The 12,933-nt window shown below is 41.5% G+C and overlaps 1 protein-coding gene across 1 annotated transcript in view; it reads left to right on the forward strand.

Moving 5' to 3' along the window:
- Positions 1-12,933, forward strand: part of LOC309606615 (uncharacterized protein) — a gene marked incomplete at its 5' end in the record, with an annotated part of 45,222 nt that overhangs the window by 29,459 nt on the left and 2,830 nt on the right. The window lies entirely within an intron of this gene.

Genomic DNA, 12,933 nt, shown 5'->3' on the forward strand with positions numbered 1-12,933 from the left:
TCGAACCCAGCCTAAACCCTGATTGGAACTTGAACCCACGCGGCTGGGACTCCAACCCAGCCAAAACCCACAGTCTTCCAACTGAGATCACACACCTGGTTTCAGGACTTAATGAAGCTCAGGTTCTTGATGTCTCATCACAGAAAGAATTCAGTGAGTGACAAAATGATACATAAGAAGTGGATTTATTTAGAATGAAACACACTCCACAGACAGAGTGTGGGCCATCTCAGAAGGCGAGAGCAACACCAGGGTATGAGGTTGTCAGTTTTTATAGGGGTGGGTAATTTCATAGGCTAATGAGTGGGAGAAGTATTCCAGCTATTTTGGGGAAGGGGTGGGGATTTCCAGGAATTGTGCCACTGCCCACTTTTTGACCTCTATGGTCGGCCTTGGAACTGTCACAGCACCTGTGGGTGTGTCATTTAGCTTGCTGATGTGTTACAATGAGCATATACTGAGGCTCAAGGTCTAGTGGAAGGCGACTCCACCATCTTGGACCTGTTTGCTTCTAATCAGTTTATGCCGTGTTTGGTCTATGTCATTCTTTTAAAGATTGTGCCCTGCCCCCTTCCCTCCTGTTTCAACACATGTGGGTTCAAGTCCCAATCAGAGTTGCACGGTTTCACACTCTCACCGCTTGTTTGTAGTCCTTTCTTAAAGATAAAGCAAAGCATGGACTTGGGAGAAGACTACCTGGGCTCTACCACTTACTAGCTGTGTGACCTTGGGCAAGTTACTCATCTTCTTTGTGCTCCAGTTTCCTCATTTATAAAATGAGGATTTCAATAGTGTTATTTCATAGAGTTGTTACAAGGATTAAATGACCTAATATTTATTTGGAAAGTACTTATAACAGTGCCTAGCACATATTCAGTGTTATATAAATATTACATAAAGATATGTGAATAATTTGCTGTCTCGTTTATCTATTTTCAAGTAATATGTTCAGGTACTCTAATGCTATGTACATGATAATGTTAAAACTTTCTCAGAGGAAAAGGAGTGGGGAGGGACAAGGTATATCTACAAAAAAACAGATGTGGTTTATTTTTTTTTCACCATCATCCCTTCTATATTCCCTGTTTGTGAGGAACTTTTTTCGAAGACACTTGACATCCCTACTCGCATATTTGTGCACAGGACAGACTCTTGTTCGGTTCTATTGCAAGATCTCCTTCCGTAGCATGCTTTGTCCTGCTGAAAGAACCCTTCCTTTCAGTTCCTCTCCCTAATGCTGCAGATCTGCTCCTTTGCCCCAGTCCTGCCCCCACGGCCCTGAACTAGTGGGAGAATCTCCTAGATGCAGAATGCCTGCCTTGCTAACCACACAGATGGACCAGACATGGCCTCTGCCTTCAGGTCACTCACAGACCAAGAGGATCAGTACTGTGTAATCTTGAAACTAGACATTTTGGCTGTATATGAGAACTTGACCTGCTTTCATGTGGTTCTCTAGCATAATTTACATCCACACGTCTGACTGTAATCAGTCAGTTATGACTTATATTAAGCCACCCAGAAAAATAACCACTTCCTTAGAGGAAATTATGTTAGACCAACGTCTTCTGTGGGTTTTTTTCCTGGTGCATTTCGAGCCCTGGTCCAGGAAGATCCCACATGCCGCAGAGCAACAAAGCTCGTGCACGACAACTACTGAGCCTGTGCTCTAGAGCCCATGAGCCACAAGTACTGAGCCCGCGTGCCACAACTACTGAAGCCTGTGCGCCTAGAGCCCATGCTCCACAACAAGAGAAGCCACCGCAATGAGAAGCCCGCGCACCTCAACGAAGAGTAGCCCCAGCTCGCTGCAACTAGAGAAAGCCTGCGTGTAGCAACAAAGACCCAACGCAGCCAATAAATAAATAAATAAATAAATAAATATTTTTAAAAATAAAGATAAAAAATAAAGATTATAGATGAGTTTTAATCTTGTCTATACTTAAGTTTTATATAACCCATTTATATATTTTTTATTTTTTTATTGAAGTATAGCTGATTTGCAATGTTGCTCTAATTTCTGCTGTACAGCAGTGACTCAGTTATGCACATATACACATTCTTTTTTTATATTCTTTTCCATTATGGTTTATGTATAACCCATTTATTTTAATTTATTTCTCTCAGTTTTCAGAGGAGCAAATCAAAATTTTCAAAAATAAGATACTCTCAAAAGCCTACAATGCCTGTTTCTTATTTTAACAACTCAAGTCTGGATATGGCTTGATTCAAATTTAGCTTTGCCTGTTACAGGGATTCCATCATGCAAGCCGCAAGTTCAGGGTTTGCCAGATAAGCTGAGATCTCCTAGCCCCAAAACAATCATCTACCACCATCTCTTCATCCCACTCTCGGGTGCTCTTCCCATTCACCCAGCTAATTTTGCTTCAGCTTCCCCTGGTTTGCCTTTGGGCTTCCTGTAGGACCAGTGTTCAATCAGTCTTTTCTCTCTTCTCAGCTTCAGTCCACCTCAGGCAGGATACAGCTAAGCAGCCTTAGCCAGTGCCCTTGCTGGACCTGCCCTGGATTAGAGAGAGGAAGATTTAGACACCCATTATTGCCCCATGCTGACCTCTAAGTATGAATGAACAAAACAAACGAAGCAAGTCAAAGACTTGCTCTAGTCCCTGGATGTAGAGTGCTTGGGCAGCAAGCATTAGGTTCTTAGTTGGACACTTATGACCCCCAGAAGAAAGAAAGGACGATAAAGACTATTGATGAATCCTTGTGGAAAGTAGAGGGGTAACTGAAAGTGGGGGTGCATGCATTGTCTGCAGCTCTGTTATTCAAAGTGTGACCTAGGGACCACAGACTCAGCATGACCTGGGAGCATCTCAGGCCCCACCCCAGATCTACCAAATCTGAATATGCATTTTAGTAAGACCTGTAGGTGATTTGTGTGCACACTGTCTAAGATGAGTCTGGCTTGATCTGTCCTTTCCTGTGAAAGGCCTCAGAGTGTCCAGGGCCTGAGAGACAGACTTGGGCACCCCAAAATTCACAGGAGCCAAATGCTAACCTAGTCATCCACAGAGAGTCACTGCCACAGGGTTTACATACTTGAAGGCTGAATGCCTGCTCATTTCCTTCCCTATCGGCAAACTTAACCCAGGAGGCTAGATCTTCATCAGGTTACCAGGAGAACCTGGGATATTTACTCTCCCCTTCTAAATAATTCAGTGTTTCTCCAAATACATTATTGCCAGCCTAAGCACACTTCAGTCTCCTTCCACTTCTGAAAAGCAATTTTACTTGCCTCATTTTCTCAAGCTTGGGGGACATCTCCTAGTAACTCCCAAACAATTTTGATAATCATGAGTCAGTCACACAACCTCATCTAATCCTCATAACAACTATGCAATAGGTACTAGTATCCCCATTTTACAAATGCAGAAACTGAGGCTCAGAGATGTTAAGTAACATGTTCAAGGTCATACATCTAATAGTAGGGGATCAGAATTCTTGCTGGCCCCAAAGCCAGTGGTTTTAGCACCTGGACCATACACAACCACCTCTTTGGCCTTTTCCTCAGACAAGCTCCAAAGATGTTTTGCAAGCTGTTATTTACAGACATACGACTTGTCTACCTGCTCATTCGTGTGGTTCATATGTCATGTGTCAACCTCATTATTATGATTACTATCATTTTCATCATCATCAATTAACATTTGTTGAAAGCTGTCATGGTGCTGGGCACTATAATTTTAATTCCCTGCATGCAGTTTCTGCCTGTATACTCTTCCTTTTAAATAATCACATTGCTAGGAATATTTTCTTTTGAAAGCAGGTGCTTGTAGTTTCCAGCAGGCATTTGTTTTAGTGCTGAAAGCTGGAGAAAAAATTTGCTCAGTTATTCACTGTGTACAAAATCTGAACAATTGATGTCTGCTTTCACACTTCGTGCTTGATGGCTTCAAAGATCAAGATAAATTCTTTCAACCGGAGGAAAAATAAATCCATAAGAGCTTAATCTGTGGTCTATCACTACTCAATGTTGAACACCAATGCTTTTATTCTATTCTGATTTCTTTTTATTTTTTTAAAATTTTTATTGGAGTATAGTTGATTTACAATGTTGTGTTGGTTTCAGGTATACAGCAAAGTGAATTAGTATACATGTACATATATCTACTCTTTTTTAGATTCTTTTCCCATGTAGGCCATTACAAAGTATTAAGTAGAGTTCCCTGTGCTATATGATTTCTTCTTAAATTTTATTTTATTTTTTTCCCGAGACATTTTATTTTATTTTTATTCTCTATTTTTTTATTGAAGTATAGTTGATTTACAATGTTGTGCTAATTTCTGCTGTACAGCAAAGTGACTCAGTTACACACATACATACATTCTTTTTTATATTCTTTTCCATCATAGTTTGTCCCAGGAGATTGAATACAGTTCTGTGTGCCAGAGAGTAGGACCTTGTTGTTTATCCATTCTAAATGTAATAGTTTGCATCTACTAACCCCAAACTCCCAGTCCATCCTTCTCCCTCCTCCACTCCCCCTTGGCAACCACAAGTCTATTCTCTTTTTAAATTTTAAAATGCTAAGATTTACTATTGAAGTTTAGAGATTTGTTTTTTTTTTTTTAATTTTATTTATTTATTTATTTATTTATGGCTGTGTTGGGTCTTCGTTTCTGTGCTAGGGCTTTCTCTAGTTGCGGCAAGTGGGGGCCACTCTTCATCACGGTGCGTGGGCCTCTCACTATCGCAGCCTCTCCTGTTACGGAGCACAGGCTCCAGACGCGCAGGCTCAGCAATTGTGGCTCACAGGCCTAGTCGCTCCGAGGCATGTGGGATCCTCCCAGACCCGGGCTCGAACCCGTGTCGCCTGCAGTGGCAGGCAGACTCTCAACCACTGCACCACCAGGGAAGGCACTGAAGTTTAGAGTTTTAATGCCTAACCTTCAGATTGTGAATATTTATATCAGTCAGTAAATGGCAACCTAAAGGAAGTCAGGCTTATATTTGAATTTTGGTTAATACACTTACCAGCTCGGTCCCTTTGGGAATGTTACTTCACTTTGCTGAGACTCAGTTAATCAACCTATTGAAAGAGGTTAATAAATTTTTTTTCTTTTTTTCTTTTTTTTGGCCGCACCACACCACTGCGGGATTTTAGTTCCCCAACCGGGAGTTGAACCTGGACCCTCAGCAGTGAAAGCGGGGAGTCCTAACCATTGGACCACTAGGGAATTCCCGAAAGAGGTTAATAAACTCTTAAAAGAGTTCTTATCTTTTAGAGATACATACTGAATGAAATGATGTGATGGATGGGATTTGCTTCAAAATAATCCAAATGTAGGGGGAAAGTTGGATGGGTGTATAGTTGAAACAAAACTAGCTAATATGTTAATCGTTGACACAGGGTGATGGGTACCTAGGGATTCATTATACTATTCTCCCTACTTTTGTATATGTTTGAAAATTTTCAATTAAAAGAATGAAAAAAAAAATCCTCATAGGTCTTTGTGAATATTAGAAAATATATGTGAAAGTGCTTTAGTCTGGAATAATAGCGACCACTTTTCAAGCATTTACTGTGTGCTATATGCCATTCAGAACACTTTATATACATTATTTCATTTAATTATCACAACACTTGCATGAATTAGGTAATTGTTATTATCTGCATTTTAGAGATGAGGAAAAAGAGACACAGAATTTAAGCAACTCACCCGAGGTCACGCAGCTAATAAGTACCAAAATCAGATTCAAACCTTAGTTGACCTCCAGAGCCCATGCTACATTGCCTCTCATCTGATAAGCATTTGAGTAATAGCCAATAATAGCTGCCATTTTTTGTGTTCCAAACATACTAGGCATCATCCTAAATGTCTGCTCTACTTTATCTCTGATTTGTTCATTTTTTTCCTTTTACTCCTTATGCCTACTGTTTAAAAGTATCTGTCCTAAAAGTTGGAGAAACAAAATAATTTCCTTGAAGTCATTAGTTAACAATTAAGGAGTATTGATCAGGAATATTATATTTCTTAGAGAGGAAGAGATCAGTAAGGCTTGAAGGAGTAAGAAAAACCCTTTTGGACCTGGAGCTTCAGCATCCCACAGACCGCCTTTGAGAAGGTGATAAATCTCTGGACTTTCTTCCCCAGAAAAAGCACACATATACATACACACACAAAATTTTGCATTTGATTTCAAGAGGCTTGTGAATTCCCTGAAAGCCATCTGAGAATCCCTGGCCTAGCTAAGAGGGGGGAGAATATTCCCGGCAGAGGTCACAGTACTATTAGTCGCAGAAAGGTGAGTGGAACCATCTGCTGGATGGCCTAGTGCTTGTAAGGAAACAGGGAATCAGACCAGAGAGGCAGAGTGGTAACTAGTCTATGGAGCACACTGCCCTCTGTTCTTACACTTGGATCCCACCCCTAGAAATTTATCTTAAGGAAAAATTAATATAATCATTATTTACAACACTAAAATATCTACATAAAATAATACTATAATACTATCTAATATTGTAACTAAGAAAAAACTGGGAACAACTGAAATTTCAATAATAGAAAAATATTAAAAATTAGGGTGCTTCAAATTGCAAGAATACTATACAGCCATTAAACACAGTCATTGTAAAGCCTTTGTATAAACAAGTGTCTAGAAAAATTGTCCAAGATTTTAAAATAGGCAGAAGAGATTACTGGTGTCGTTTCTGTGGAATGCTAGAGGTTATCTAGCGGACCAACTGAGGATAAACTGATTCTATACGGATGTGCACTTCAGATTGTCTTTCTTCTAACTAGGCTGTTTTACAATTCTTCAGGAAGTTAAATTGTAGAAAACTGATAGTAATGCAAAAGATCTTTGTCCACAAAAATACACGTGAATTTTGTCTGATAGAAATATAATTAATTTCTACTCTGTAAAAAGATGACCCAAAACATTACATTATATTGTCCTATAAGATATTAATCAGATTTGCATCTCTTAGCAAATTTATTTCATCATTCCTAATTGCCTCTATTTATCTATTCTTCAAATTCTCCTTTGAATTGGTCTTAATATCTTACTGATTCCCATATTAATTAACTAGGTGAAAAATCCTTAGCACCTGCATTAGTTACTCATTGCTTTGTACCAAATAACCCCCAAACTTAGTGGCTAAAACAGCAGACACTTATTATGTCACAATTTCTGTGAGCTAGGAATCTGCAAGTAGCTTAGCTGGGTCTGGGTCAGGGTCTCTCATGAGACTGCAGTCTTCTCAAGGCTCGACTGAAAAAGGATTTTCTTCCAAGCTCACTCATGTGGTTGTTGACAGGTCCCAGAAGATCTGCTTCTAAACTCACTCACGTGGGCATCTTCACAGGGCTGTCTCATGACATGGCAACTGGCTTCTCCCAGAACTGAGCAATCCAAGACAGAGAGAGAATAGCCATGTGGAAGCAACAGTCTTTTTATAACCTAGTATCAGATATGACATCATCATTTCTGCCATATTCTCTTCCTTATAAAGGGTCCAGCTAAAAATTATTTTGAGCTGAAGGCATTTGATAACAGACAGGTACAAGAACAGGTTTTTCCCCACCCCGAACTCCCTTTATCTGCCTAAAAGCAGAGCCTCCCAAAAGAAGCTCAACTGTCATACGTCTTCTTCCAAGGAGTTTCTTAACCAGGGAAGATTGACCCTATCACCAGAGAGGGCTGTCAGCACCAGGATAAGAGATTACCTAAACAAAACTAGTCTATCTCCCACCTATTCCCCTAAGGGCCATTTATCTTTTCTAAAAGTCATTTGTTTTCCCATAAGTGCTCTTTCTCCATCTCCCCTTTCCCTATTAAGATGGTATATAAGCTCCAAATTCTAACTGCCCCCTTGAGTCACATTTTTCTGTGCGCTCCTGCAAACATATGTGGATTTAAAATTTGTCTTTTCTCCTGTTAATATAAGTTTTTTATCAGTTTAAGTCATAGGCTCCCAATTAGTAAACCTGAGAGAGTGGAGGAAAAGTTTTTCCTTCCTGACACTTAGAAGCCAGTCAATAAGAGCAGCCCTGCTCAACGTGAGGGGACTACACAAGGTCATGACAAGTAGGAGGCAGAAATCATTGGGGCCATTTTAGAGGCTGCACCACAACACATGTGCACAAAAGTCATGCTTTTAAGTCTGAAAATTATACTTTAACACAAGGAAAAGTCTTATGATGTAAAATCACATAAAAAGAGCAGACTATGAAAATGAATATATACCATTATTTCAAACACAGAAATAATACTATGCCTACGGACAAATGCTGGCAGAGACAGAAAGAGAGAGTAAAAGAAATGTCTAAGAATATAACAGCTGTGTGAGAGTGGAGTTTAAAATCTGGGGCTTTTCTTTATTTTTATTAACTCTTTTTTTTTTTTTTTTCTTTAAAATCACCTCAAGGGACTTCCCTGGTGGTCCAGTGGTAAAGAATCCACCTCGCAATGTGGGGGACGCAGGTTTGACCCCTGGTCGGGGAACTAAGATCCCACGTGCTGCAGGGCAACTAAGCCTGCGCGTGGCAACCACTAAGCTCACGCACCTCAACTGCGTGCCACAAACTACAGAGCCCACGCACCCTGGAGCCTGCGCCACAACTAAGGAAGAGAAAACCTGCATGCCACAACTAGAGAGAAGTCCATGCGCCACAACGAAGAGCCCGCACTGCAATGAAAGATCCCACGTGCCTCAACGAAGATCCCGCATGCCGCAACTAAGACCCGACACAGCCAAAAAAGATAAAGAAAATAAATAAAATAAATATTTAAAAAAATAGCAATAAAAATAAAATCATCTCAAATATTATTTTGTTTTTTCAACACAAAAGAAAAAATCAAAAGAAGGCTTGACCTCACTGGTATATAAAATATGAAGTCCTAAATTAATCAAACAGGAATGCATCAGGATGAAAGTAAAATTTTTTTTTAATTTTTTTTTTTTTAATTTTTATTTTTGGCTGCATTGGGTCTTTGTTGCTGTGCGCCAGCTTTCTCTGGTTGCGGAGAGCAGGGGCTACTCTTCATTGCAGTGTGCAGGCTTCTCATTGCAGTGGCTTCTCTTGTTGCGGAGCACGGGCTCTAGGTGTGCAGGCTTCAGTAGTTGTGGCATGCAGGCTCAGTAGTTGTGGCACAGGAGCTCTAGAGCACAGGCTCAGTAGTTGTGGTGCACGGGCTTAGTTGCTCCATGGCACGTGGGATCTTCCCAGACTAGGGCTCGAACCTGTGTCCCCTGCATTGGCAGGCAGATTCTTAACCACTGCGCCACCAGGGAAGTCCCCCAAAGTCAGTTTTAAGGAATAAAGGAATTTGCTTCAGTTTCAGTTGCATTTTCTCTAAATTAATAAACTGAGGCAGGACTTCCCGGGTGGCGCAGTGGTTAAGAATCCACCTGCCAATGCAGGGGACACAGGTTCGAGCCCTGGTCTGGGAAGATCCCACATACCGCGAAGCAACTAAGCCCGTGCGCCACAACTACTGAGCCCACACCCCACAACTAATGAAGCCCACGCCTAGAGACCATGCTCCACAACAAAAGAAGCCACAGCAATGAGAAGCCCGTGCACCCCGACGAAGAGTAGCCCCCGCTCGCCGCAACTAAAGAAAGCCCGAGTGCAGCAACAAAAACCCAAAGCAGCCAAAAATTAATTAATTAATTAATTTTAATAATAATAATAATAAAATAAATTAACTGAGGCAAATTTGGAGCCAGGTTGACTGAATACTCTGAACTCCTTTTGAATAAGTGAGTGGCATGTTTGGTCTGCTCCCTAGCCAACACATCAGCAATGAATAGAGGGCTAGTTCATGGTTAACAACTGTCCCTCTGCGAGGGGGAGAGAGAAAAGCCCTGATTTGTAGCATTTGCAGGGATAAATACTCCTACCATGGCCATTTTTGCAATGTCATTGAGTGCAGAACTGGGAAGAGATGTGCAGTAATACACACTGTTATATAAGATTTCCACCCTGCAGATAGTTGATGTAAATACCTTCAAGAACATAGGTAATGGTAAAATGTAGCAGAATAAGGAAGTGATGAGTTTTGATCATTTTTTTGTCTTTGTTCGTGATGTAATTTATTTAATTGTAAGTTTATAAAAGTTAATTTTTAATAATGGCATTGTTTAACAGCTGGCTCACAAAATTCCTAAAAATTGAACAGCTGGCTCTCTTGAGCTGTTACAAACCAGTTCTGACATAACAATAAAGATCAAAAGTTTGCTCTCTATCAGCTACGTGATAGTGAAAGGTAAGTGGTTATTGCCAGCAAAAATTATTGGCCTAAAAATTAGGAATTTGCAGAAGACAGTTTTATCACCAGATTTCTTTTCATTCAGAATTAGCTTCACAGGTATAAATATAAAAGTATGTGTTGATCTGAGACTCCAGTTTGGAAGGATTTGTGAGTGGAGACATGAATGACTTTAGAAAGAGGTAATTTCTGCTAGAATCTAACAACCAAATGGCTCTAAAATAGAGCCCATCAAGAGATTTGAACAGACAGTTCATAGTAAAGAACTAGAATGGCCCTTCATCATATGATAAAAAGACTCGTCTTTCAAGAGAGTAAGACAAGTCACAGACCGGGAGAAAATATTTGCAAAAGACATATGTGATGTAGGACTGTTATTCACAATATACAAAGAACTCTTTAAACTCAACAATAAGAAAACAAACAACCCAATTGAAGAATGAGCAAAAGACCCGACAGCTCACCAAAGAAGATATACAGATGGCAAATAAACATATGAAAAGATGCTCAACATCATATGTCATTAGGGAATTGCAAATTATAATATCAGTAAGATACTACTACACACCTATTAGAACGGCCAAAATCCAAAACACTGTTAGCACCAAGTGCTGAGAAGGATGTGGAGCAACAGGAACTCTCATTTACTGTGGTGGAAATGCAAAATGCTACAGCCACTTTTTGGAAGACAGTTTGACAGTTTCTTACAAAATTAAATGTACTCTTATTATATGATCCAGCAATTGCACTCCTTATCAAAATGAGTTGAAAACTTATGTTCATACAAAACCCTACACACAGATATTTCTAGCAGCTTCATTCATAATTGCCCAAACTTGGCAGCAACCAAGATGTCCTTCAACAGATAAATGAATGAAGAAACTGTGGCAGATCCTGACAGTGGAATATTATTCAGCCCTAAAAAGAAATGATCTATCAAGCCATGAAAAGACATGGAGAAATCTCTAATGCATATCACTACGTGAAAAAAGCCAATCTGAACAGTATGATTCCAACTACATGACATTCTGAAAAATGCAAAACTATGGAGAGAGTAAAAAGATCAGTGGTTGTCAGAAGTTAGGAGAGTGGAAGGGATGAATTAGCAGAGCACAGAATATCTTTAGGGCAGTGAAACTACTCTGTAGGATACTATAATGGTAAATACATGCCATTATAAATTTGTCCGAACTCAAGGAATGGACAAGAGTGAACTATAAGGTAAACTATGGAATTCAAGTGATAATGATGTGTCAGTATAGGTTCATCAATTGTAACAAATGTACCACTCTGGTGGGAGATGTTGATAGGGGAAGAGGCTGTGCATGTGTGGGAACAGGCAGTATAAGGGAACTCTGTATCTTCTGCTCAGCTTTGCTGTGAGCCTAAAAGTGTTCTTAAAAATGTCTATTTAAAAAAAAAAAGGGGGAGACCTTCAAGATGGCGAAGGAGTAAGACATGGAGATCACCTTCCTCCCCACAAATACATCAGAAATACATCTACATGTGGAACAACTGCTACAGAACACCTACTGAACGCTGGCAGAAGACCTCAGACTTCCCAAAAGGCAAGAAACTCCCCATGTACCTGGGTAGGGCAAAAGAAAAAAGAAAAAACAGAGACAAAAGAATAGGCACGGGACCTGCACCTCTGGGAGGGACCTGTGAAGGAGGAAAAGTTTCCACACACTAGGAAGCCCCTTCACTGGCAGAGATGGTGGGTGGGTGAGGGGAAACCTTCAGAGCCACGGAGGAGAGCGCAGCAACAGGGGCGCAGGTGGCAAAGCGGAGAGATTCCCGCACAGAGGATCGGAGCCGACCAGCACTTACCAGCCTGAGAGGCTTGTCTGCTCACCCGCCCGGGCGGGCGAGGGCTGGGAGCTGAGGCTTGGGCTTCGGTCGAATCCCAGGGAGAAGACTGGGGTTGGCTACGTGAACACAGCCTGAAGGGAGCTGGTACGCCACAGCTAGCCAGGACGGAGTCCGGGAAAAAGTCTGGACCTGCCGAAGAGGCAAGAGACCATTGTTTCGGGGTGCACGAGGAGAGGGGGCTCAGAGCACCGCCTAAACGAGCTCCAGAGACGGGCACGAGCCGCAGCTATCAGCGTGGACCACAGAGACGGGCATGAGATGCTAGGGCTGCTGCTGCCGCCACCAAGAAGCCTGTGTGCAAGCACAGGTCACTCTCTACACCTCCCCTCCCGGGAGCCTGTGCAGCCTGCCACGGCCAGGGTCCCGTGATCCAGGAACAACTTCCCCAGGAGAACACACGTTGTGCCTCAGGCTGTTGCAACGTCACACTGGCCTCTGCCGCCACTGGCTCACCCCGCATTCCGTACCCCTCCCTCCCCCACCACGCCTGAGTGAGCCAGAGCCCCCTAATCAGCCACTCCTTTAACCCCATCCTGTCTGGGTGGGAACAGACGCTCTCAGGCGACCTACACGCAGAGATGGGGCCAAATCCAAAGCTGAACCCCAGGAGCTGTGCGAACAAAGAAGAGAAAGGGAAATTTCTCCCAGCAGCCTCAGGAGCAGCAGATTAAATCTTCACAATCAACTTGATGTACCCTGCATCTGTGGAATAGCTGAATAGACAATGAATCATTCCAAAATTGAGGCGGTGGACTTTGGGAGCAACTGTAGACTTGGGGTTTTTCTGTATGAGACTGACTGGTTTCTGGTTTTATGTTTAT

The sequence above is a fragment of the Balaenoptera borealis genome, assembly GCF_965194805.1.
Source record: "Balaenoptera borealis genome assembly, chromosome: 11".
Taxonomy (NCBI): Eukaryota; Metazoa; Chordata; class Mammalia; order Artiodactyla; family Balaenopteridae; genus Balaenoptera; species Balaenoptera borealis.